This window comes from Callospermophilus lateralis, assembly GCF_048772815.1.
Source record: "Callospermophilus lateralis isolate mCalLat2 chromosome 12 unlocalized genomic scaffold, mCalLat2.hap1 SUPER_12_unloc_2, whole genome shotgun sequence".
Lineage (NCBI taxonomy): Eukaryota > Metazoa > Chordata > Mammalia > Rodentia > Sciuridae > Callospermophilus > Callospermophilus lateralis.
Genome location: NW_027510157.1, coordinates 135,002 through 158,055, shown reverse-complemented (window position 1 = coordinate 158,055; position 23,054 = coordinate 135,002). Strand labels below are relative to the sequence as shown.

At 33.5% G+C, this 23,054-nt stretch overlaps 1 pseudogene; it reads right to left on the bottom strand.

Annotated features, from left to right (window-relative positions):
- Positions 1-21,269: 21,269 nt before the first annotated feature.
- Positions 21,270-21,816, bottom strand: LOC143411838 (transcription initiation factor TFIID subunit 9B pseudogene; annotated as a pseudogene).
- Positions 21,817-23,054: the final 1,238 nt, after the last annotated feature.

The following is a 23,054-nucleotide window of genomic DNA, read 5'->3' as shown; positions in this document are numbered from 1 at the left end:
CCCTCCACCAATGTATAAATGTGCCTTTTCCCCAAATGTTTGCCAACATTTATTGTTGTTTGTATTCTTAATAAATGCCATTCAGACTGGAGTGAGATAAGATCTTAGAATAGTTTTGATTGGCATTTCTCTAATTACTAGAGATGTTTAACATTTTTCCATATACTTGTTAATTGATTGTATATCATCTTCTGAGAAGTGTCTATTCAGTTCCTTAGCCCTTTTATTGATTGGGTTTTGTGGAGGCTTTTTTGGTGTTATTTTTTTTTTTTTTTTGAGTTCTTTATATATCCTGGAGATTAGTGATCTATCTGACGTGCATGTGGTAAAAATTTGCTCCCATTCTGAGGTTCTCTCTTCACCATACTGATTGTTTCTTCTGCTGAGAAGAAGCTTTTCAATTTGAATCCATCCCATTTACTGATTCTTGATTTTATTTCTTGCACTATAGGAGTCTTGTTAAGGAAGTCAGGGCCTAATCTGACATAATGAAGATTTGAGCCTACTTTTTCTTCTATTAGGGACAGGGTCTCTGGTTTAATTCCTAGGTCCTGGATTCATTTTGATGTGAGTTTTGTGCATGATGAGAGATAGTGGCTTAATTTCATTTTGCTGCATATGGATTTCCAGTTAACCCAGCACCATTTGTTGATGAGGCTATCTTTTCTCCATTATGTTTTTGGAGCCTTTCTCTAGCATGATATAAATGTATTTATGTGGGTTTGTCTACATGTCCTCTATTCTTTTCTGTTGGTTTACATGTCATTTTGGTGCCTATACCATGCCATTTTTGCTTTTATTGCTCTGTAGTATAGTTTAATTTCTGATATTGTGATGCCACCTGCTTCACTCTTCTTGCTCAGTACTGCTTTGGCTATTCTGGGTCTCTTATTTTTCCAGATGTATTTCACAATTGATTTTTCTATTTATATGAGGAATGTCATGGGTGTTTTTATTGGAATTGTATTAAATATGTATAGTGCTTTTTGTAGTATGGTCATTTTGACAATATTAATTCTGCCTAACCAAGAAAAGGGGAAAGGTTTTAATCTTCTACAGTGTACTTGAATTTAGTTCTTTAGCATTCTGTAGTTTTTATTTTAGAGGTATTTCACCTCTTTTGTTGATTCCCAAGTATTTTATTTTATTTTATTTTTTTGAGGCTATTGTAAATGGGGTAGTTTTCTTAGTTTCTATTTTAGAGGATTTATGACTGTGGTATAGAAACACATTTGATTTATGGGTGTTGGTTTTATATTCTTGTACTTTGCTAAATTCATTCAGAATGCTTCTAGATGTTTTCTTGTAAAATACTTTGGATCTTCTAAGTATAGAATCATGTTGTTGGCAAATAGTGATAGTTTGAGTTCCTCTTTTCCTATCTGTGTCCCTTTAATCCCTTTCTTTCATCTGTCTAATTGCTCTGCCTAGAGTTTCATGGATTATGTTAAATGAAAGTGGTAAATGAGGGCATCTTTGTCTTTTTCCTGATTTTAGATAAAATGCTTTCAATTTGAATCCATTTACAATGAGGTTGGCCTTGGTCTTATCATAGATATCTTTTACAATGTTGAAATATATTCCTATTATTCCTAGATTTTCTAGTGTTTTGAACATGAAAGAGCACTATATTTTGTCTAATGCTTTTTCTGCATTTATTGAAATGATCATATAATTTTTATCTTTAAGTCTTTTGAAGTAATGGATTAGAATTATTGATTTCCATATGTTAAACCAAAATTTGAAGTATCATTTTGATATGTTTTTGTATTCAATTTGCCAGAATTTTACTGAGAATTTTTACATCTATGTTCTTTATAGGTATCAGTCTGTAGTTTTCATTTTTTGATATGTCTTTTTTTGATTTTGAAATCAGGGTGATATTCGCCTCATAGAATGAGTTTGAAAGTGTTCCTTCTTTTCCTAATTTGAGAAGGATTGGTGTTAGTTCTTCTTTGAAGGATTTGTAGAACTCAGCTCTGAACCCATATGGTCCTGGCCTTTTCTTTTTGATAGGCTTTTGATTCTGTTTTCTATTTTATTGCTTGATATTAATCTGTTTAACTTGTGTATATCATCATGATTCAGTTTGGGTAAATCATATGACTTTAGAAATTTATTGATGGCTTCAATATCTTCTATTTATATGAGTAAAAATTTTCAAAATAACTTCTAATTATCTTCTGTATTTCTGTAATATCCATCATGATATTTCTTTTTTAATCATGGATTTTAATAATTTGAGCATTCTCTCTCCTTCTCATTAGAATGGCTGAAGTTTTATCAATTTTTATTTATTTTTTCAAAGAACCAACTTTTGTTGTCAATTTTTTCTTTTGTTTCAATTTCATTGACTTCAACTCTAATTTTAATTATTTCCCGTCTTCTATTACTTTTGGTGTTGATTTGTTCTTCTTTACCTAGGGCTTTGAGACTTAATGTTGGATCATTTATTTGTTGACTTTTTCTTCTTTTAAGGAATGAACTCCACACAATGAACTTTCCTTTTAGTGCTGCCTTCACAGTATTCCAAAGATTTTGATGTGATGTATCAGTGTTTGCATTTACCTCTAAGAATTTTTTTATCTCCTCTTTGATGTCTTCTGCAATCTGTTGTTCATTTAAAAGCATATTATTTAGTCTCCAACTGTTGGAGTAGCTTCTATTTCTTCTTTTATCATTGATTTCTAACTTCATTCCATTATGATCTGATAGAATGCAGGGTAGTATCTCTACTTTTTTGTATTTACTAAGAGTTACTTTGTGGCATAATATATGGTCTATTTTAGAGACAGACCCATGTGCTGCTGAGAAGATAATGTATTTACTTGTTGATGGATGAAATATTTTATATACATCTGTTAAGTCTAATCTATTTATTGTTCTATAGATTGAATTCTTTGTTTAGCTATTATTAGAAAGAGCTATCCAGTGGTGAGAAATGTGTTAATGTCACCCAGTAATATTGTATTGTGTTCTATTTGACTTTTGAAATTAAGAAGAGTTTTTATTGTTGTTGTTGTTGTTGTTAAACAGAGATTCTCCGTTGTTTGGGGCACATACATTCATAATTGTTATGTCCTGTTGATATGTAGCTCCCTTAAACAGTATGAAATATCCTTCTTTATCCCTTTTGATTAACTTTGGCTTGAAGTCTACTTTATTCGGTATGATTATGGCAACCCCTGCTGGCTAACACAGTCCATTTCAGAGGTATGCTTTTCCTAACCTTTCACTTTCAGTCTATGGATGTCTTTTCCAATGACATGAGTCTCTTGAAGGCAGGATATGGTTGGGTCTCTTTTTTAAACCTAATCTGCCAGTCTATGTGTTTTGCTTGATGAGTTTATGCCATTAATTTTCAGGGTTATTATTGAGACATGATTTGATTTCCAATAATTTTTATTTTTGGTTTTTAACTAGACGTAGTTTCTCCTTTGATTCATTTTCCCTTTATTGTAATACCTCCCTTTACTGATTTTTATTGGTGTTTTTCATATTCTCTTCATGGAATGTTTTGCCAAGGATGTTCTGTGGTGCAGAATTTCTAGTTGTAAATTCTTTTTAACTCTTGGTTTATGATGGAAGGTTTTTTGTTTCATAAAGAAAATTAAGATACACCATTTCCCTAAAAAAATCATATTCTTTTCCCCTCCCCTACCTAGTTCCCAAGCAGAATATTGATTATAATCAGCCAGCAGGCAACACCTCTCTCCTCCCCTCACATACTAAGGAGTAAAGAAGCAATGGAATAATACACAAGAAGTCAGGTTTATTTCTGAATTCTTCCGAAAGTACAAAATGTACTCAAATCCTTGCAGTTATGGATATAAACAGATGTTAAAATTTGCAGACATGCCATAAAGGAGAGACAATACTGAGTGACCTGCCTATCCCACCAGTTCACTCTTTCCTAAGCTTACTGAACATCTCTGTCCCTTTCTTTCTGATCTTTCCCTACCTGTCTATACTATACTATAAATTCTGTTTCTCTAAAAAGCAGCAATGATTGGTCTTTTCCAATAAAATTCTTTATCAGTAATGCCAAGAAGCATACTTAGGACTCCTCATACAATGCTTCCTAGGAATTATAACTTGAGGGGCAAGGGAAAAAGCAGCCAACAGGTGGAGACTACCAAATTCCCAGTGCTGAAAAGCACTGAGTGGGAAGGGAGATGTCCCACATATAAAGAGCACAACCTACACACAAATAAAAAGCTGGTCTAATCAAATCCATGTATTAATTGTAACATATAGTTATATAAGTGTGTATTCACCAAAACACACATACAAATAAAATGGAGAACAGTTATGACATATATTTTCATTATAAAACATTCATATTAAAAACAAAGTTAAAATAAAGTCACACAAATTTAACTTCTGGCCACAGAGGAATATCTGGATCTAACTTTCTAACCTGAATAACTATAAGAAAATATAATGTGTAAATCCAATTCATGAGGGCACCCGAGAGTAAGCAACATAGCCAGGACTTTGGGGATACAAGATAGAAAGAGGAAGAGAAGAATACTAAGATAAACTCAACATTTCTTCTTCCTTCAAGAATGCATATCACAGACTCAAAAATGTAAGGCCAAAATCAGACAGCTAATGCTGAATGACAGAGGCAGAAAATATACTTCCCCACTTTCATGGGGACCCACACAATAAAGGCCAAGATCCTGCGAAGGAAAGAATGGTCTGGACATATACCTGTCAGTCATCTGTCATGTGATCCCTTTATCTTTGAAATTATTATCAAATCTTGGTCAGGAATGACATCTCTAATTTATGAGAACCTTATTTGATAATTTAATTGCTTATATGAAAAAATAATTTCAATATGTTTGCTGTGCAATGAACTGAACATAAAGTACAGAAAATTACATGGCATGGAAAGAAAGACAATAGGAAAGAAAATTATGAAGAGAATGGATGAGACAAAGAGGAAAAATATTAAAATTGTACCTAATAAAATTAATTATTACATTAAGTATAAGTTTTCTGACCACATTGTAACCAAAAGAACCTTAGTGTGAAAGGCCAAACTAGCACATGACAGTTTCTGACTCCCCTGCTGAAGGCATCCAGCGCTCATGCTGTGATCTGGATTGCTCTGATCTTCTAGGGTGCTAGCAACTGTGTCTTCATGCAGCCACATGCCTTACCACATCCCCAGGGATCCAATTACACCACATGTCCTTGTAATCTTGCCTCCCCTTGATCTATATTGGACATAAATTCCTATGAATTTAGAGTTCCCCTAACAAAAGTCCACTCCAAAGCATGCTGGCTCTCTTTCACCAGCCTCTCCTGTAGTTCCTCTCTGTCCCCTTTGGAGAGCTTGAGTCCAAGGGCAGAAGAGCCATCCTGGAGCTTGGTTTAATGGTAAATTGTGTGTCTGTGTTTTATTTCTAATACCTTGGGAATTTCCCCCTAGTGACTTTTACTTTGCTATCTGTGCTGGATGCAAGTGGCATCTATATTAATAATTCATAAATTAGAATTTAAAGCAAGAGGCATTATTGAATAAAGAAATTGATTACTTAAAAAAGTAAAATCAACAAGATAAAGATTAAATGATCCATATATATCCTCATGATGACACTAAAATAAAGCAGCCTGAAAGGCAAAATATATAATCATGATATTGGAAGAAATACAATTGTCATTGTTTTCAGATAACTTGTTACAAATAATTATAAAAATTTAGCAATGGTACTGGATATAGGCAATAGATCCACATAACAAAAATAAAAAAAATTTAAAAAATCTTGGCATTACAATTATTTTTTAATTATTCATTTTATTTATTTGTTCCAATTTATTATACATGACAGCAGAATACATTTCAATTCATTGTACATATATGGAGCACAGTTTTTGATTTCTCTGGTTGTACACAAGTTGAGTCACATCATTCATGTCTTCATACATACATGTGCCTAGGGTAATGATGCCTGTCATTCTACCACCTTTCCTACGCCTATGCACTCTCCCTTCCATTTCCTTCCCTCCCCATTACCCTATCCAAATTTCCTCCATACCATGCTGCCCCCCACCCCCATTATAGGTCAGCATCCACTTATCAGAGAAAACATTCCGCCTTTGGTTTTGGGGGATTGGCTTACCTCACTTACCACGATATTCTCCAACTCCATCCATTTACCAGCAAATGCCATTATTTTATTCTTTTTTATGCATTACAAATATTAACAAAGTATTAAAACCTATAATTAAGTCAATATTAACAAATATTTCATATCAACAATAATTATAATTGTGCTAAGAATTATCACAAATTATAAGAAGGAGATATCCAATTACATGCCCAGAGGATTTCACAAACTTGATAGTCAAATGATAAGAAAAAAAAGAGAAAAATGCTGAGGTTTATTAGATTTTAGCTAAATGAAAACTAACATAATGGATTATTAAGTAAGCTCATAAGGATGACTAATTTTAAAAAAATGGTAGCAAGTGTTCAGGAGATACTGAGACAATAGGACCCCTTTCATTTACAGGGAAGAAATAAAACTGAGAAAACAAAAATTTTCTGAGTTTTTGAATGTATCTACTAAATTACAGCATAGATATGACTATGACCCAGCAATTTTACATCTATATGAAAATAATTAATATAAGCACCCAAAACTACAGATTTATCTTTTGAAACTCTGAAATAGAGAAACAACATAAATTTACATCAGCAATATAATTTAGCTTTGTAATTAGCATATTGAGGGCTTGTGATATAGCTCAGTTGGTAGAGTGCTGGCCTTGCATGCACAAGACACAGGTTCAATCCCCAGCACAACAACAACAACAACAACAACAACAACAAAAAGTTGCATATCAAGGCAGTGAAACAAACACACGATTAAATTGAGATGAATGACAACCTCACCATAGAGAATGACACAAATGTAGCTTTAAAGGAAGATGGCTCACAAAGAAGAACATATTATCACTTCAAATCCCAAGGGATTACTGCATGGGAAAAGCAATCAGAAAAAAAATAATAATTTCCCTAGGAATTCATCATTTAAAGAATTTATAATTTAACCATCAAATCTCATTGTTATTGATACATATGAATAAGTAAACATCTCCCTATAAAAAGTCCTTGTAGTGCATGGATAGTTTCTTGCTTCTATGGGTGGGTGGGCTCCATGAGAATAGCAAGCCTCTGCAGACAAGCAGCTCTTAATAGCTGGCTCTGCCTGTGGATGTTCCAGCTGACTGTGGAAACTCACAGCCAATTTCTGCTCCAAGTGTTCCAGTCTTCTGAATCCATAGTACAAAATGCATCTCAGATAATCCCACAGCAGCTTCTGCTAGTGGTCTCTGCTATGGTGACCTCATGGGTCAAGGCTATTGGTCCAAATTTATGCTAATTCTTTTTGCAAAAGCACCCACACAATTGGTTTTCACTTGAGTCTGAACCTCTAACTTTGCCCTCCCTTCAGTTCCACACTCACCATCTCACCATGGTGCTGGGGGACAGGGCCCATTGACAGGCCCAAGCAACCTGACTCCTCTGGGCCCTGGCCAGCATCTGCAGGACAGACTGGGCCAAGGGTCCAACACCAACTGTTTTCACTCTAGCCCATCCGGAGCCACCCCTGGAAGAGCATGCTAAGCAATAAGTGGAGTGATAACTAATAACTTCCATTCTCAAATGTATAACTAATACAAGCATCAATGGATTTATACTTGAAAATATTTATTTATTTGTTCATAACTTGAATAGCAGAGATTGTGTATTAACTTGTTTATAAAGTAGAGAAATGTTTCAGAGTCACCAGGCAAAGAACACACACACACACACACACACACACACACACACACACACACAATCTTATCTATATTGCCTTGAAAATTAAGTTTGGACAAAGGTATTTTCAAAATATACCCTATTCAGGGCTGGATATATGATTACCTTCAGTTTATGGTTAGACATTAATGCCTTCATAGTATTTAAGACTTCTTTTAACATGCTTGCAGCTTTAAGTAAACAATGCTAAATCCTGACCAGAAAAATTTGCAGAAAATTCAATAAAATCAGCATTAAAAGAACTTTATACTACAAACCTTCACATTGCTGCTAAATGAGATTTCTTTGAAATGCATATCAGTTGAACTAGATCAGTTGAATTTTAGCTCCTATCAATATCATAACAAAATCCATATACAGTTGTTCACTGGTCTTATCTCCATGCTTCCATCTGCTACCTTGTTATTTACTTTCCTTGATTTACCATGCAGATTTAAATAAGGCACATTCAAGGAGGGCTTACAACACAATGGCTTCTAAAACTTTCCATCAAGGTATTTGAATCTCAAGCCAGGAATGGGATGCCATCAAAGACATCAAAGACATATCTCTAATGAACTTCAGCATCATAGAAGGTTTGGTATTTAATACTGCTGTGAAATGAAATAGCTACAAATAAGAATGGCCTATAAAAGAAAATGCCTACAAATTGATACCTTGGTACCTTGAGAGTTAAATTCCAACCTTTGCAGATGTAATGCACTGTGTCAGAGCAGGGAAATCATTTGAAAAGGTTAAAAGTTCAGGAAAGAATCATTAGTTTTCCCCCAAAGCTAGAAAACTACATTTTTTACTTCTGTTCATAATAAATCCATGTCAGAATAAACACTGTTGAAGATAAAACACAAGAGATTCTTAACATTATTTTCTATGTCACATGCATTTTATATAATTTTTGAATATAATATAATATAATATAACATAACATAACATAATATAATATAATAATATAATATAATTGACAATGACTCTATGCAACATTTGCTCATCAATTCTAGTATTTTCTCTTTCCCCAAAGCAATCTACACCAACAGAGTGAAGTCTCCTGTTATTTTGCAAATTCTTATATGCCATTTTTATTATATCACTATGATACCCTTTTGAAGAGATATAGCACATAAGAAGAAAATCCTTCCACCTTTCTTCCCCTAATTTTATTTTCTCACTTTTATTTCTAAAACGCTAAATTTCAACAAAGTAATCCGTTTCCAGCACTCTCTGCTTGCATTACTAATTAACAATTTATTTCCCATAAACAATAAGGTCTATAAAAAATGACACATTTGTCTTTTCCTAAAGTAAACATTTCAAACAGTTGGAGTTGTACTTCAGTGTTAGAATACTTGCCTCGCACATGTGAGTTACTTGGTTCAATCCTCACCATCACATGAAAATAAAGATATTGTGTCCATTTAAAACTAAAAATAAAAAAAGAAAACATTTAAATCATTTATGTCATTTAATAGCAAAGGAAGATGCCACAAGCATGTTCTGTTCTGTAAATCAATTAATTCCAAACCAAAGTAGACATGGTGTTGATTCCAGTGCCTGGAGATCCTGATGTAGACTCATCAGATGATGAAAACTGAGGTATGCAGTATATGGGGGCCAACATAGCAATCAGTAGCTTCAGACATGACAAACTTCACAACTATCCTATAGTCATTGACAGCAAACACCTTCCCTGTTCTTGCCTCTGAACATTAACTTATCTTTCTACCCTCCCTCCAAAGTAGGTGCAGTCTTACAGAAACAAAGATCCAAACAGAAACAACCTCCCATGAATATACAACAGAAACCACAGTTATCTTTTTGCTGGATATCATTCCATGTAGGCCATGTTCTAGACTTATTTACAACCACAAGAGACTGTTACCTCTTCTTATTTAATGAAATGACAAAACAACAGATTTGCATATGCAAAAGATGGTGCAGTAACTGGTTTGACTACTCTCGAACCTAAAGCACATGAAAGAGGTTTATCTGCAACAGAGTTCCAAAGGCATTGGTGCTCTGATGAGCAGTCAAAACCGCATCATTGATGTGTTTTCTAAATGACAATGCGAATTAAGAACTAATTGACAGAACTTCTCTCATCTTTTATGGCTATTTTACCAATCAGTCCTGGATAAGAAATGTAAAAAAGAAATGTTGCCATCCAAAAGTAAGTTGTACGGGTTGATCATTTAAAGACAATTCTTTTTACCATTATGATATACTCTAAGGTACCAGATGCTGAATTTTAATCTTAGTATTATTTCATGAAGCAAAGTTTTCACAGTCTTAATAATTCTAATTGCTGAGATATTGACTAAAGTAACTGCATTTTCTGATTTCTGCCACCTTAATTGTTTTCCTTAACTATTTTTATATTCAAGTTATTTTGAGATCTTAAAAATAATGCAATTGTATGAACTATTTTTTTACCTCTAACTTTTAGCTTCAATTCAGACAAATAAATTATTTTCTACTTAAATTGCAATTTCCTTTAAGAGGCTACTTTCACACTAAAAAGCCTGAGTCTGACCATGACCCCTCACTTACCAGAATGGCTTGTTTTTGACTTATGGTTGCAGAAGGTAGCACCATATGTCCCAAGCTCCAAATTGGATGCTCTTTGTATAATCTAATTTGCTTGTCAAAAAATGTTACAATTACAGATCTACACCGTATTTGTAACCTTAACATTGCATGAAATAAACGATTTTCCTCACTTTTTTAAAAAAGACAGCAGAATACAACAGACACTAGTATGGCAATATGTAAATCAATGGATGTCTAACTGATGTGAGTCTGCAATCTGTATACAGGTAAAAATGGGAGATCTTAACCCACTTGAATCAAAGTGTGAAATATGATATATCAAGAACTATGTAATGTTTTGAACAACCAACAATAAAAATAAAAAAAATAAAAAAAGACAATGTCTAATAAATGTAAAAGGTTTGAAAAGTTCAAGTAAACTTAACTATAAATAAAAGAACCACATGATTGATAAAAGAAAATACACACACACACACACACACACACACACACACACACACACATATACCCTTTTAAATTAATTATCAATAATCAATACCAAAAACCTTGTCTCCTGTTTAGAAGAACAGAGACAGCATGAAGTTCCATATTTTCAAACTGACTGAACAACTTATTAAACAGAATATTGACAATAACAAAATTTAAATCAAATTTTTTATGAAAACTGATCTTTGCAATATGAAGCTAAAACATCCATTTATTCCAAATGTTTCTGCAACTTCAACTGTATAGTTCTGAAATATAGTATTAGCATCCAGGAATGTTAGGAATTTCCTCCAACAGTTGTATAAAAATTTTTATGTATTTGTTTTCATGATGGGAAGATAATATCTGACCATAGGAAGGAATAAACTCTACACCTTTTGTTCCTTTATTTTGTTACTTACACATTTAAGAATTAAAATACCATTTAGTCAAAAAAGGTATTCAATGGCTGTTTTTAACAACTGAGATGAGACTTCATTATGAGTCCTTCAAAGAGATTCCAAATTTTTTAAAACTAAAATTATTTATTCAATAGATTGTAACTGCCTTTTCTGAGCCACGGTAATCCATAATGTGAATAAATATTTAGACTACATTTTAAATGTGTACAATGTAGTTGAGGTAATGCCACAGTTTCAGCATGTCATGTAGATATAATCTGATCAAAAACATTCCACTTTTATAATAAAAGCCCAGATAAGAAACAAGAAACACAATAGTTCAACTAATAAGAGAAAATTGATATCCAGGAAAACTGTAGCAGTGGGAAATTACCACCAGTTACATAAACAGTTGTAATTTTAAAAAGATCTAAAAGCTGTATTTGTTGAAATAGACATCACATAAAAATATATACCTACTTTAAATAAACATTAATAATGTTTCCTAAAAACTTACCATTTGTACAAAGATGACATATTTATTTAATAACCAAAAAAATTAAGTAACTTTTATATACTGACTGACAGGGAGCAATTTCTAAGTTGCTCCTTTAAGAGTGTGGGTGTGTCTCTATATATCAGGTATATATACACATGATACATCCAAGTGTGTTAAGTTACCATTTGTGAAAAAAATATATACACATATGATTATACATGTGTTGATTAACTCTAGAAAAGTACAAAGAAGCTGATTATTAGATTACTCTCTGAGAAGTTAAAATTAACATTTCCCAAGCATTTTCATAACATTACATACATATTAATTATTACATGGGACATTGGAACAAATGGAGAACCAGCTTTCCCAGGCTGGAGAGACACAGCATGTTGTGTATTACCTATTTTAAAAAATTAAAGTAAAATCAACTAAGCCAAATTGACTATGTAAAGCTTATAAATGAAGAGTAAAAAAAAAATTGCAGTTTAAAAATTAAAAATTAGCTCACACTAGAAAATCTAACTGCACAGTAAGTCATACTCAGATAATCCCTCAATCTTTCTAAAAATATGTTGCTGATGATAATAAAATTTATAGTATAAGGACCAAAAGTCCTTAAACCAATGTTCCTTGTTCCAAGCTTCACCACACTGTGATGTATTTTACTATACTCTTGGTATTTTAAAAAAATTTAAATGAAATTACACTTTTTACTCAAGATAAAAATGCTAAAACTAAGTCAAAATTTTATGCATGACTATACTAGACATTTTATTTTTCTAACACATACCTGTATACACCAGGAAAGTCAAGAAATTGCAGCTGATATTCACATGCATTTGATTAAAAAAGATAGAAATAACTTATGACTTTTTGCTTTAGTGAGTGCAATTTGTTGGCTAGATAAAAATATTAAAAAGATGTGGGGGGAATAAGATAAATTCCTTGGTGGTGGCTCAGGGCTAGAACTATACATGTTACTGTGACCTCAAAGAATAGAGGATGTGTGTTAGAGAGCACATTTTTGTTAAAAAATAAAATTTGGGTTTTTTTTCCAGCTTTCAGAGGGTCCTTTAAGTATGTAAACTATGTAGTACATACTTGTATTAGTTTTCATGAAACAGTTTAAACCAATAATTGCATGTTATATATTTGGGAATTGATTGTGTATAATAACAAATGACATGACTTAGGAATTCCAAGACAACAGGATAAAATTAAGACCAATAATATTTAAAAGTAGCTGGTAAAAAACTGGAATTCAAACAAAAAGACAAAGAGAAGCAGTTCTGGGTTGCTAGAAATAAAAAGATGGATTCAACACTTTTCCCAGAAAATGAAATATTCACTATTTCATGAATAATAAGGGAGATTCAGTGCCATTTGAGGTATTCAAGAAGGTGTTAATACTGACTACTACTTGGCTACTAATGTATTATCATTCAGTCAAAAATATCTGTGTGTGTGCTATGTTCCAGACCCTGTGTCCAGTAATAAGACTTCAATGATTCAGTCATCTTAAAGCTTTATAAAGAACTGGGAAGGGGAACAATTGATGTAAATATTTATTCACAGAAAGAAAGAAATAAACTATAGCCATAGGGACAAATTAAGTAATAATCCAAACAATTAAGGATGACACCCTAATCTAGGAGAGTAAAAATGGACAAATGTGATATTTATAAATAAGTCATTAAGATTAAAAAAGAAAAGAAAAGGAAGGAAAACTGAAAGAGCTGTCAGGTTTTTAGGTTAGGCAAGTGCTTGAAAACAAAGCTATACCCTTAGCCCATTTTTAAATTTCATTTTGAGACAGGGTCTAAGTTGCTGAGGTTGGCCTCAAAACTTGGAATCCTTATGCTTCAGCCTCTCCAGTAACTTGGATCATTGGCATGTGTCACTATGCCTGGCTCAATAGAGATTTTAATTATTTCTAAAGGAAATCATAAACTAATTTTCTTATCAGAAAGTCACATAATGATTTTAAATATGGATAGCATGCTTTGCTCTCATAGATGGAAAAACATATTATAAAGCTCTGAATGCTTTTAAAGTGTGTGAAGTGGCCCCAGGCTCAATGGTGCTAATAGTGTTCACCTCTCCATGAAGTTTAGATGGCTCGTGGGAGAAAAATGTTGAGGTCATTTGAACCCATTATTTATATCCTCAGAGAGTGTGTGAGAGTGCTGTCAGAAAACCTATTGTGATTGACAAGGCTCAGAAATTATAAATATCTCTGAAATTTTTATATTGCTTCCATTTTCTCTTCCCTTGCTCCATAGGGGTCTCCACTGTGCCCAGATACTCAAGTGAGAGTTAACTTTCATTAGTGTATTTTATTTTCAGACTCAGGAAAGTCCAGGATTAGGGGACGCTAATGAAATCAACTATTTCATTTTTTCACATAGCATGTGTTTTAAAAACCAAGAGTTTTGCTGGGCACAGTGGTTTATGCCTATAATCCTAGCAGCTCGAGAGATTGAAGCAGTAGGATCCTGGCTCAAAACTAATGTCAGCAACTTAGTGAGCCCCTAAGTAACTTGGTGAGGTTCTCTCTCTCAATAAAATATTTAAAAGGGGAAAGGAGGCTGGGAATGTTGCTCAGTGGTTAAATGCTCCTGGGTTCAATCCCCAGTTCAAAAAAAAAATCAAGTGTTTTTCCTTCTTAGTTACATAGACAAGTACCACATTATCTTCTGAGTAATAATTTTCTTTGAGCCACAAGTATACCTTAAAAAAATTACCATTTTAGAGTTAGTATGGACTTGTTTTAGGTACATGTAGGAGACCTTTGTGGTACATGCATTCTGGGTGTGCCTGGCCTAAGCCTGTTTCCCTGGGGGTAACAAATGCTGTGGGATCAACTGTACTCTGAGCTGCCCTCCTGTATTCTCATATAGGCTTTGTTGTGTATTTCACCATATCATGGTACTGATGTGTGTGTCTCTTGCTCCCTACTCAAAGCCATATCAAACCACAAAACACGACTTTAGTTGCACCTGGAGAAAAGAAAACCTGGGGACAGCTAAAGAACAATTCTAATTAGCAAACAACAGTCTGTAAAAAATAAAATCTCACACCTAGCATTTTACAGTTTGTAAAGCTTCATCACATATTTGGAATCCCCATAACAACCCCATCTTATACATGTGTAAAGCTCAGTAATAAAGAGGCTTAACCAACAATAAAGAAACAACTAAATTGTGAAACAAATCTCAATCCTGTCCAGTGTTGTTTTCTTTAGGCTACACCAGCTAAGTAGTATTTTATATAATGTCTGAGTATTGAATCAGGGACACTAAAAATTTGTAGAGAGCCTGATTTGTGCTGAGCTTAAGAAGATGTTAAGATACTGCTAAGATTATTCAACTATCCAACTGGCTACCACAAGTAAAGATGAGTAAAATGGTCAGGCTGAGGGTATATGGCTATATATCTACTGAAGTGGATAACCTTTAAGATCCTTTCCAACTCAGGGACTCCATGACTCTATGGTAACAATTATGCTATTTCAGCCTGCTGCCAAGAAACCTGTCTATTATTTTTCCTGCCTGTTACATACAACAATGGCAACAACTTTAGGCCATGACAAATTTATATCATAGTGTCAAATGAGCATTCCTGAAGTTTCTTACTTTTGTAATATTCAGAACTCAGGAGCACTCTACCACTCAGCCACATCCACAGCCCTATTTTGTATTTCATTTAGAGACAGGGTCACACTGTGTTGCTTATTACCTCACTGTTGCTGAGGCTGACTTTGAACTCACAATCCTCCTGTCTCAGCCTCTCAAGATGCTGGGATTACAGGCCATTCTAAAAAGATGCAGTGCAAATTTCATTTTAAAGATGTGAAAAGAAAATTTCTTTGATGAATGACATACCCTCAAGCAATGTCCCTAATTTCTTCTCCTTTCTTTTCCCTTCCAGCTTCATCAGTCACACCCTCCTCAATCCACCATTGTCTTCACTGATTAATAGAGTGACTCATTCATACATTTTGCTCATTCTATGAATATTTACTCATTGAATCTATGCAAAGCATACTTTCAAAGAGAATGCAAAGTTAGGTTCAGAAGGTTACTAGCTATCATGTGGGTAGAGCTAAAGAATCAGTTCACATGAATTTAATATGTGTTTATTAACCACTAGTAATCTAGTTTAGAGCTACCACCAAAGATGGCTGAGTTGATTCTTTAAACCAGTTAAACTAAGTCTGGAAGTTACAAGATTAACTTTATTTTATTTTTTTGCTATAAGGCAAATGAAATCTATCACTGTAAAGAAGGTACCCAGTGTCAAATGTACATACATATAGAAGACAAGCAGAAATAAATAAATACGTGTGTGTGTGTGTGTGTGTGTTTGTGTTTTTACCACTATGAAAACTTTGTATTTAAGAAAACTCAAGTCTATGTGAAAATGTCTTGGATAAAAACACTATAAATAACATTTGTATATAATTTCAGTAATTCTATCTTCCTATGTAAGAGTCATTAAAAATTGTAGTTTTCAAGAGAGCAAAATTTGCTGTAACCTGACCACTTGAACAACTGTTTTGATGTCTCTTTCCAACTTTATACACTGTCCAAAGTTGTTCCCCATTCTGTAATTTTTTAAAAATGTTTTAGCTTTCAGCAGTAAAGTTGTAGAAATGACCAAGTAATATTTTAAATTAATTACTCACTATTTAATTATTTTAAAATAAGTATTTCAGATTGTTTGCTATGTTTTTTACAATAAGATTTAAGGTCTAACATTAAAATTTTTTGATCATTTACATAAAAATGTTAAAAGCAGTAAAATATTAATTACTAACACATTCTTATACTATTTTTATTAGCTACAATAATAACTTTAAACATCACAGTTCACAAAATTCTTTGACAAAGAGAATTTTACTATATATCTCTGATGGTAAGTCCAGGAATACACTGTTACTGCTGCTACTTTACCTAAGAAGAATTAAAAATAAAGGGCTTCAAATCTTCATCCCATCAGATTAGGCCCTACCTTTCTTAAGAAGACTACTCAAGTGCAAAAAATAAAGTAAAGAATCAATAAATGGGGTGGATTAAAACTAAAAAAGTTTCTTTTTGGCAAAAGAAACCATCAATGAAGTGAAGAGAGACCATACATTTGGGGAGCAAATTTTTGCCACACACACATGTCAGATAGAGCACTAATCTCCAGGATATATAAAGAACTCAAAAAACTTAACACCAAAAACAAAACAAAAAAAAACAAAAAAAAAACCCATTCAATAAATGAGCCAAGGAGCTGAATAGGTACTTCTCAGAAGAAGATATACAATTGATAAATAAATAAATGAAAAAAAATGTTGAAAATCTCTAGCAATTAGAGAAATGCAAATCCAAATTACTCTAAGATTGTATCTCACTCCAGTCAGAATGGCAGTAATCAAGAATACAAACAACAATAAGTGTTGGTGAGCATGTGTGGGGAAGGGCATACTCATACATTGAGAATGGAACTACAAATTGGTGCAACCAATCTGAAAAGCAGTATGAGATTCCTTAGAAAACTTGGAATGGAACAAACATTTGACCCAGCTATGCCACTCCTCAGTTTATACTCAAAGGACTTAAAAACAGCACACTTCAGTGATATAGCCACTTCAAAGTTTATAGCAGCACAATTCACAATTGCTAAATTGTGGAACCAACCAAGATACCCTTCAACAGGTAATAGGATGAAGAAACTTTGATACACACACACACACACACACACACACACACACACACACAATGGAGTATTACTCAGCAACAAAAGTGAATAAAATCATGGTGTTTGCAGGCAAATGGATGGAATTGGAGAGTATCATATTAAGTGAAGTAAGCCAATCCCCAAAAATCAAAGGCTGAATATTCTCTCTGATAGGTGGATGGTGATCCATAATGAGCGGTGGGTGAAGAATAAAGGACATTTGGTTGGGCCAAGGGGAGGGAGGAAAGGGGAGGGGGCATGGGGCTAGGAAAGACAGTGGAATGAGACAAACATTATTACACCAGGTACATGTAAGACTGCACATATGTTGTGATTCTACATCGCTTACAACCAGAGAAAAGAAAAGTTGTGCTCCATTTCTGTATAATGAATCAAAATGCATTCCACTGTCATGTACAACTAATAAGAACAAATAATTTTCCAAATGAAGGGCTTAAGATTATGGATCATATGTGACTAAACTGATACTCATATTAAAATGCTGTGTCTAGGTTTCAATTCTCTGATTTAACCTAAAGACCCCTTGCACTAGTTTATAGAATTTTAATTAGATCAATTCATGTTTGGGAGTCCTGTGAGCAGTTATTACTTCAACAAGGCACCCATCAGTGTGAGAGCCAGTTTGAACATTAATAATGTTTAATAGATAATAAAAGTGTTCTTTCCTCAGTGGAACAACCTTTTCATCACACTTCATTTAAAGAGCCCAGTTATATAATGTTACTCCTATACTTAGAATAAATAAAAAACAACTTACTGTAGTGCATTTTGCATTAAAATACTTGGCTAAAAGTAAGTATAAACACACTCAGAAATACTTCCAAACCAGCAAATCTATCTCAGAGGAAAAGAAGACAAATAACTTTCAATGAAGCAGTGTAATAATGTGAGGCATTCTCATGCACATTAGATTAAAATTTAGCCTGCATATAAGTAAATGAACTTTTATCAAGGGTTATTTGTATTAATTCTTTAACATGCCAGGAAATACTTTGGTACTATTTCTTTTAAAAGCATATCTGTCATGGTTGGACAGTTTACTAATATATGATTTTTGTTATAGTTCTTGAGGTCAAATACTTAGGAACTAGAAACTGAAGTTGATGCTTATATTCATTTTTAAAAATATTTATTTCTTAGTTTTAGGTGGACACAATGCCTTTATTTAATTTTTATGTGGTGCTGGGAATCAAACTCAGTGCCTCACACATGCTAGGCAAGTGCTTTTCCTTTGAGTCACAGCTCCAGTCCCTTATATCCACTTTTGTAAAACAAAAGTCATCTAACTCACTACTAGACCACTGTTGTTGTTGTTGTTTTTAAAACAGATGTAAATACTTTAGTCATACAAGTGGTGAGTCAAAGTTTTCTCTAATTTTTTGCTTGACCTGCCCCACACTTATACAGGATTACTGTTGTTCACCAAATATTCTGGCTCTGTGCTTTTGGACACATGGCAGGACTGTAGGTCTCTCCCTATTTGAAATCATGTGAGGTCATGTGAATTGCTTTTCCAGGGAATGTGAGCAGAAATTCAAATATCTAGTACATAAGTGTATTCCCTTTCCTCTGGTAATGCAGCACAAAAGCATATGCTCAAATGGAGCTTCTAACAACCTAGTTTTCTCAGTAGAGAAACCTAACAATTTACACTGGTATTGGAACCTGATTGACAAATAAACTGTTTTTATATCAAGACTAGGTATCCTGATGAATATACTAATTTAAATAGGTTCACTTTTTTAAGGAGTTTTGGGGACAAACTAAGAAAGCAAAAACTAAATTTCCTAAGAATCTAATCATAGTGCTTTAAAATATCACTCTCATAAATTATGCCTTTTAAATAAAGTAGTACTAAAAGTCTATTTTAAAATGATAGAGTTCCATTCATGTCTGAAATATGAAAGGACATACTTTTCCATACAATTTGGAAATGGGATTTTTTGAAAGATCACTGATAAGCATAAATTTTATTAATACCCTTGGAACAAATACATTAACAATTATTCCTTATGTTTATATAGAATTTTACAATTTTGAAAGAACATTCACATACACCAATTAAACCATCACAAAATTCCTGTGAGGTAGACAGTGTAAGTGTTATTATTTTTTATAATGAGATCAAGGCCCAGAGGTGAAATAGGGTCATACTTGGTAAATAATGGAGCCAGGACTAGAACTTAGGCCCTCTGACATGTTGCCTCCCTAAGAACATTCAAGTAATGAAGTCCATTCTATATAATGAAATTTTTCTCCTATGATGTTGATCAAATCCATTCTTGTAAGTTTTTCTATCACCTTTCTCTAATATCCATGAATATTCAAACTGATAAGACATTTCTTCCCTGCTTCTGGGCTATTTCTTAGATGTATCTAGCTCCATCCTAACATAAAATTTATTATTAAGTTTTAAGGATCCTAGGCTACACATGCTTTGATTATGATATGAAGATTTATTTCAAGCAACAATAAGCGCTGGCAAGGATGTTGGGGGAAAGACACATTCATACATTGCTGGTGGGACTACAAATTGGTATAACCAATCTGAAAATCAGTATGGAGATTCCTTAGAAAACTTAGAATGGAACCACCATTTGACCCAGCTATCCCACTCCTTGGTTTATATCCCAAAACTTAAAAACAGCTTACTAAAGTTTTGCAGGCACATCGATGTTTATAGCATTACAATTACAATAGCTAAATTGTGGAACCAACCTACATGCCCTTCAATAGATCAATGGATAAAGAAACTTTGGTGTATATATTCACAATGGAATATTACTTAGCATTAAAAAAGAATAAAATTATGACATGCAGGTAAATGGATGAAGTTGGACAATATCATGCTAAGTGAAGTAAGCCAATCCCAAAAAACCAAAAGCCAAATATTTTCTGATAAGTTGATGCTGATCCATAATGGGGTTTGGGGTGTGGGAAGCATGGGAGGAAGGGAGAAACTTTGGATAGGAAAAATGGGAGGGAGACAATGGAAGGGGGAATGGGAGTAGGAATGACGGTGTAATGAGATGGACATTATTATCCTAGGTACATGTATAAAGACACAAATGGTGTGACTTTACTTTGTGTACAACCAGAGAAATTAAAAACTGTGTTCCATTTGTGTACTATGAACTGAAATGAATTCTACTGTCAAGTATAATAAATGAGAATAAATAAATTAATTCATTTTTTGAAAAGAGCAATAGGAATAAACTTAAGCCTGTGGGGATGAGTACAGAATGAATGGGATCTAGAGAGGGATTTAGGGTGGGAATTTAGGGAAAACCAAGAAACAACTTAAATACATTCAACTTTCCAAAAAAAAAAAAGAGAATGTTTTCTAAATAGACTTGATCAAAAAGTTAGTGACAATGAAATGTGACTATTTTATCTTTCAAAACAAAGTAGAACTTTAAATGTAGGTTAGAAATTAAAGATTAGTTCACAGACTGGGCTGTAAAAACTGAAATGTAAGTGCTCCTGTCAGTAAGAGATGGCAGAAAACTGCTTCCAAAAATAGAATTGCTGTGGTAGGACTGAACATTAATGAAACTATTAAGAAACAAATACTTAACTTTTGTACTTGAAGCCTAATTGAAAAACATTTGTGCTCTTATTAAAGAAATTTAACATTTTGAGCTAATGTGAAAAATACTGCAGCTACATTTTTCTATAAAAAAGTTAAGATCTAGAATGTTCTAACCAAGTATATCAGCTCAAAACCAACTACACACTTTTAAAATGGATGTAAACTAGAGTATCCTCCTTACATAGTATCTTTGTCATCATTATCTTCATGTTTCCTCTTCAGTGGGTTTGATTCATTGCCTGTGTTCTGTGATTAAAGCATGTTAGTGTTAATAAGAATATTTTTGGGCTCAATCACTGAAGAACATTTTGAACTATAGTTGTTGCAGGAACTGGTTTGGCAGTAGTGGACTGAGAAGGTGGAATCTGCACTGTAAATATTTGGCTTATCACCGACACTTGAGTTGCAACTTTATTCGGGCAGACACTGTTTATGGTGTTGCTGCTTCAGATTGAATCCAGGCTCCATCAACTATAAGCTGGGTTTCATTGGGCAAATTCTTTTGTACCTCTGTTTCCTCATCTATAGTAGGAGTAGTAATAGGTCTGGTACTAACAGTTTCAACACTTAACCATGGAACTAGACTTCCATGGTTAGGCCCCTTTTCAATTAAGGAATTCAGTCTGTAGTTTGGAGCTGTTAAGCAGTATCTATCAGGTGGCAACCTAGGTCCTGAATATGGCTTAATCAGTGGCAAAGGTGTTTGATTTTTCTGCCTTGCAATATACAGCAATTAGAGTACTATATATCTTAGTCCCTCTCAAAACTGAGTTCACAGACCTGTGATTTGAAAATATATCTTTAAGCTTTACAGAAATAGATCCTTCAGAAAATCTGTTGTTGGAACATGGTCAAGGATACAGCCTGCAGTGTCACTTATTATTTCCAAGTATGGGATATCTGCCAATATGAGACATAGTCCAAAGATGACAGTCCCTTTCCTAAAGAAAGCCATTCTCCTTTTTCCCCAAAATGAACACTATACAATTAATTACAATCCATTTTTAACTGCTAGGAATCTCTAAGACAAATTAGAAGTTTATAGGTCTCTGCATCTTTCATTTTGATAGGCATCTTTTCCTCAATTTAACTTTCCACAGTGAATCATTTTTTTTCCATCTTGTTGGTTTTTCTTTTTTTCATCATCATTATTTCACTGGGGTGTTTTCTTTTTGTAGCTTTCCTAAATCCTTAGTGGACTAAAACAATGTGAATTAAATTGACAGTGATGTATCATGGCTTCATTGTTCTCTCATTTGTGATCTTCTAGAATAGACTTGAAATTTGCCACTTCTTTTCTGATTGGTAAAATGATTAAAAAAACCCAATCTTGTTGGAATTTTAATTGTCACAACTTTAAAATATATAAAAATCTTTATCAAATGTCACGAATGTCTAACAAAATACAGAGATTGTATTTAAAATTTTACAAATTGTTTCTTTTTTGAAACTTAATAATGCTTCTCCCATGCTTCTCAAAGTTCATACCACTCTATTTCACATCTGGCTTTCTAACAAGTACCTACAAAGGGGACTGGAAAGTAATTTTTCTCCTAATATGATAGTTCTGGGTCTTCCAGGAGTAATTTTCCATTGCTCCATAATTCTTACTCCATTCACAACTCAATCTCTGGTTAAGGATCAACTGATAACCCCAAGTTACACAATAAACTTAGGACTCTCAAGTTCTATCAGAATTTATTTGTACTCTTATTTTTGTGCTTAAGTCCTTTCTGAAGGAATTAACCCAGAATGTACAAGTCTAACTCATGTTCTCCCAGTCCACATCAGGCTGGTAATGCAAAGGAGTCAACTAGTAAAAATGAGAGTGGCTAAATCCAGGTGAACCCCCAAAACATTCTAACTTCAACCAAATGAATGCCTCTTGACTAAGTTAGAAAATTTTCAAAGATTTCCCATGGGAGCTCAGGTATTTCTCCTTGTTTTATTCAGTGGTACATA